The sequence below is a fragment of the Myotis lucifugus genome, unplaced genomic scaffold (genome assembly GCF_000147115.1).
Source record: "Myotis lucifugus unplaced genomic scaffold, Myoluc2.0 scaffold_1107, whole genome shotgun sequence".
NCBI lineage: Eukaryota > Metazoa > Chordata > Mammalia > Chiroptera > Vespertilionidae > Myotis > Myotis lucifugus.
In genome coordinates, this window is record NW_005872155.1 from 82,346 (window position 1) to 87,613 (window position 5,268).

A 5,268-nucleotide genomic window follows, 5' to 3' on the forward strand; every position below is an offset into this window, starting at 1 on the left:
GAGATGGGTCCTTCGGGAACCTTGTTCTTTTAGGGTAAACCCAGGGCCCAGCAGGAGGTCGGCACTGAGAGCGTCCCTGCTCCTCCGGCCCTGGACTCGGGTGCGTCTCAGATGAGAACGGGGAGTCCTTTCTGCGGACTGGCAGCCGTGGACACACACGGTCCACAGAGCACTGACAGGCGCTATTGATTATTGATCAGCTGCCGATCACTGCCATGAGCGGGCTGCTGGCCACAGCTGCCCAGAACCCAGCCTCGCTCCATCCCATCGGGGTGATGACAGGGCGTGTGACAGGCTGGGGGCGGGCTGTTCCCCAGCCAAAGGCAGTATCTGCAAGGGGATTCCCCAGTGAACAATAGTTCAAGGCCATGCTCTCCTGGGCTCCAGACCCTCCCGCTAGCGCCCCCTGGACCTTCCCAACTGAGCCCCTCGAATCCGCCCAGTGACTCGGGTTGTCCTAAGAATAATGCACAGCCCCCAGGTGGACTCAGTCTACCCAGGCTTCCCGCCAGAAGCCTGTGTGCCCCCTGGGTCTGCATCTCTCACTCCTTACACACAGTTCACTCTCCCACCGGCCTGAGCGAGCGGCTCCTTCCGCACTCCCATCGCTCCTGCATCTCCATCTCTGCTCTGTGGCCTGCACTGCCCTCCCCGGCTCCATGTTGCCCCACACCCACTCCCCACATCTCATCCAGGTTCCTAGCTCAGAGCCCTGCGGCCACCCCGTCTCACACCCGGACGGCGGAGCTCCGAAGCTCTGAGAACTGCAGCCTCACCACCAGTCCCCTCTGTCTCTCCTGTCGCGGTACCGAGCTCCGGGCCTCGGCAGCGCTGGCTGCTCCTGGCGCGGCTCAGGGAATGGCCTTCGTGTCGCCTTCCCCGGCAAACACCCAGCGCTCTGCAGGCCCCAGTGAGAGACCCTCCCCTGCGGGCTCCACCTGCCCCGGTCCAGGCGGAGCTAAAAGCAAAGGCTGGTGCGGTTGGAGGCTCAGCCTACAGACCGAAGGGCCTGGCTTTGGTTCCTGGTCAAGCCATGTACTTGGGTTGCAGGTCCGATCCCCAGCCCCAGCTAGGGAGCATTTGGGAGGCAATCGGTGTGTCTCTCTCACATCAATGTTTCTCTCTCTCTCCCTCTCTCTCTCTCACCCCCTCCCTAAAAAAAAAAAAAAAAAAATGGGAAAAATATCCTCAGGTGAGAATTAACAAAAATTAAAATAAAATAAAATAAAATAAAATAAAATAAAATGAAGCAAAGGCTCATCCCAGAAGGCTGCCCGGTGCCGTCGGACCCGCCGCTGCTTCTGCAGGGTCTCAGGCTTGCTACCTGCAGCTCTCTCTTCCCCTAACTGACTGCCGGACACTTGAGAGCAAGTCCCCGTGTGACTCACCCGCAGCTCAGACCATGCACGGAACAGCCCAAGTCGCTCCCTGTGGTTCGAACACGAGGAAAAGAATGCAAACAAAGCCCGAGCCGTCATAGGTAGCGATGCGTGTCCTCACGCTGAAGGACAAACAGCCGCGGTCCCCTTACGTAACTGTTTACCCCAGCTCAGGGCCATGTGCAGGCGCAGGAGAAGCCGGGTGTGTGGTGGGAGCATTTCGGGCTGTGGACAAGGCCTTCCCCTCCAACCGCCAGGCCCCGAAACTGCAATTCAAGGTCTCGCTCATGAGACGTTCCAGATGGCGTCGTCGGAAAGGACGCTTGGGCTGTGGGGCTTCCTGGGAGAGCCCGCCAGGACAGGACGCAGTGTGGAACCCAGAGGGAAGCCCTCCCCTCCCTGCTCGCCGCACACACGCCCTCTGAGCGCGCTGCTGGCCCAGGCAGGAGGGAAGTGGGTTTTAAGACACTGTGCAGAGGCCTCGTCGGTAACAGCCAGCCGGCTGATATTCCACCGTGGAGGCTCCCAGACCGCGTGTCCACCCCAGCCCTCCGCCTCCAGCAGCCCTGGGGCACAGCTCCCAGCTCCCGGCCCCCGCCACCTCTCCTGCTCCCGGCGGCTCGGGGAACTTTCTGGACACCTGAATGGAGTGTGTCTACCTAAATGCGTAGGAAGAACATTGGACTTCATGGTCCCGACGAAGCGAGAACTTCAGTCAAACTTGTTATCTGACATGAGGGGGTGACGCCTGGATCCTGGCCCGAATCCCAACTGATCTGCCTACACCCGGGGCCAGAGGGCAGACCCCCCTCAACTGCTGTGCAAAGAGCCAACTGCTGCGATTTTCTGAGAAAGGGCAACCTTTTAGGGGGAAAGTGAGAAAGAAGGTGTGCGCAGGCGCGATGTCACATGGGACCGGCCCCCGTGACGAGCCTCCTCCGCTACCCTGCGTGTGTTCATCGTTCAAGAATAAACCCGTCGAAATGCACCGAGACCAAAACTGCTTCTCATCACAACTTCAAATGTCCACAAAGGACAGAAGGAGACAAAATCAAAAGCCTTCCGCGGCGATGAGCGGCCCCGCCCAGTTTTCTCATAACCGTACCTTTCCTCAGAGCGGGCGCCTGTGAGTAAACCTCACTCCAAGGAAGCCCACGTCTGCTGTGCTAGGTCTCAATTCAAACAGAGCCACAAACACGACCCGCACGGCAGGCCACGGGGCGCACGGAGGCCACGTGATTCCCCCGGCGGGGCCTTCAACCCATTGAGTGTCCCCGACACTCTGACCCCACTGCCCATTCCAGGGCCGGGGTCCCCGTGTGGGGTGCTTCCCTTCAACACCCACAATCACCCAGGTAAGACGAGCGCTGGCTGCCACTCCTGTCACTAACCTCCAGACACTATCTGCGGGTCCCAGAGCTGAGATCAAAGCAAAAACAAGAGAGTATTTTCTCTCTAAACAGGGCGGGACCCTTCATCGTTGCTGACACGGCCTCTACAAACATTTCAGAACGCGTCAAGTGCTGGCAGGGCCCTTCGGAAGGGAGCGCGCTGGAGCTCGGCAGAGTATGTGACACAGCGCAACTCCGACACTAAATATCTGAAGCCAGAAATACATGAAGACAGTCAAAAGTCAGGAATGTGTTCGGAGGCGGGGCTGCAAATGCATGCCTTCTCGGAATACCGCCCAGTCTTCACCTAGGCGTTCTGCAAGAGCCAGGGGCTTGCTCAGCAATCGATGGATCTCCACAGATCGCCCGAGGGATGGAGCCAGGCCCAGACTGGTGCTGACTGGGCGACTGAGATGCCTCCGGGACAGGCGGCCAGCCGACCGCAGAGTGACTGTGAGCAGGAGTCTAGACCAGGGACCGGGCACCCGGTAGTCCTCCCCAGGGACCACCCTGAGGAACCCAGTCCCCAGTCCTGTCCCTCCCTGGCATCGGCGCTCTCCTAAGGCCAGAACTCACAGGCGGCGAGGCAGAGGCGGGAGGTGACTGAGGGAGGGCTCTGGGGCAAGAAGGCCTGAGTGTGAACCCTGGTTCCGCCTCTTCCCAGCTGCCCGGAACTCACTTTACTTCTCCGACCCCCGTTTCCCCAGACATCACGAGAGCACCGCTTCCTGTGCCTGATGCAAGGGTTAAAAGGACCGAGAGGACCGGCGAGTCCATCTCTCAGAACCAGGCCAGCCTTTTCTCTAAAACAAGGACGTTTCTTGAACAAAACTGGCCGCACTTGTTTGACATGGGTCTTTACCACTCTCTGTCAAAAGCCACAGCTTGTATTTTTTAGACTTTGCCCCTGAAACGTTGGTCTTTTTCTGTGACTCTAACTGAACGACGCTGGCCCGCCTACTCCCGCTGCTGGTTTTTTGTTTTTTTCCAGGAGCATCCTGTTTTAAGCGAATACAGAACTAACAGGCAAATTAAGTGGTATTTATATTTTTTTTCCAAAACAAATCTCCCTGCACTAATCGTCGTGTTCAAAGGGATAACAGGAGGAGCTGGGGGTGTTTCTGGAGAAAAGGGGTGAGTTAAGGTGCCCCAAGAGTTTGATGTCACTCAGGACAGGGTCCGGGCAGCAGACTGGGAGGCGCAACCCCCTCCCGGCCACAGGGATTCAGGAGCCGGAAGGACCAGACCCTGGGGGGCAGGGGTGGGGGGCGGCGGCGGCGGGATGGCCCAGCAGGGAGTAGACGCCCATCCCTCTCGCAGGAGCACAGCTCTCAGGGAGCAGAGGAGCCCACGGTTATGGAAATCACCCCCAGCTCCTGTTCCCACATTTTGCAAGAGGCTTCAAACTCCAGATGTTCCCAAAGAGCCCTTTGCGTCGCCAGCTAATCTTTCCGGAGTCTGTACCAATCCTCTCCTCTGTGCCAATGATTGCCCGCACCTGGCAGCCGCTCCCCGCACCTGGCAGCAGGGCAGAACCACCTGAGGAGCTCCGAGCAACCCCCGCCGCCCGTCTCACCCCGGACAGACGGAGGAAGCCGGCCTGTCTGGGGGTGGGAGGCAGGCTTCGGGTTTTATCTGCTTTGCTTTGGTCTAAAATCCCCAGGGATTCTCATTTGCAACCAAGTGTGGCAACCAAAGCTTTAGCCCAAGGAACGCGCTCGGCCCCAGCCCCCACTCCCCGCGCCGATGACCTCAGCGGCAAGCAGGGACCTGACTCCTGCGACCGGCTGCGCGATGTTGAAATCGCGCAATTAAACCTTCCGAGGCATGTTTCTTGTTTCTCACCGTTGAGGGGGGGATGGCCGGCAGCCCTGGGGCCAGACCCGCTCTGGTCCGCGGTGGACGCTGGGCCCACGGGAGCCACAGACACCCATCCGCTTTGGCCAAAAATTAACTCGAATATTTTGGTTGGCTCAATGTCAGAACCTTCCGAAAGCGAAAAGAAACCTCCCCAAGAGAAACTCGGGATCCCGAGGAGGAAAGTTTGCTAAGAAAAAAAAAAGGCGGGGACCCGATCCCCAGGAAATTAGGCACCAGGACCCCGCGGGCCGCCCGGCTGGTCGCAGCCCTCCGGCTCCACCACGAACCCAGAGCCGCGACCCGGGCCTGCAGGTGGGGGCACGTCTGGGGGTCCCCGGAAGCGACCACTGCACCAGACCCCACGGGCCCTGGGGACGCGGGAGACCTGGAGGGAGCTCGGGGGTCTGCGCTCCCCACTTTTGACGGAAGAGGACACCACGTCCCTCCCAGGCAGCCACAGGGAGTCAGCGACCGAGACCCGCACTCGGCCTCCCGGCCCGGCTGCAGCTGCACCCCGGGAAGGGACCCGCGAGCCGGTTCCGGGGGGACGGCGCAGTGCAGGGAGGCCCCGAGGGTCCCCGAGGGAGGCGCGCACTCCCGCCTCCCTTCCCGAGGCTCCGGGACCTGGGACGCACGTG

The 5,268-nt window shown here is 60.1% G+C and overlaps 1 long non-coding RNA gene across 2 annotated transcripts; it reads left to right on the forward strand.

Annotated features, from left to right (window-relative positions):
- Positions 1–2,593: 2,593 nt before the first annotated feature.
- On the forward strand, positions 2,594–4,602 carry LOC106695330. 2 transcript variants are annotated; one of them, XR_002827350.1, is made up of 3 exons: positions 2,594–2,734; positions 2,843–3,904; positions 4,091–4,602. It is a non-coding gene; the product is annotated as an uncharacterized LOC106695330 (long non-coding RNA). The 2 variants fall into 2 exon arrangements; XR_002827349.1 differs by lacking the exon at positions 2,594–2,734 and having other exon boundaries at positions 2,780–3,904.
- Positions 4,603–5,268: the final 666 nt, after the last annotated feature.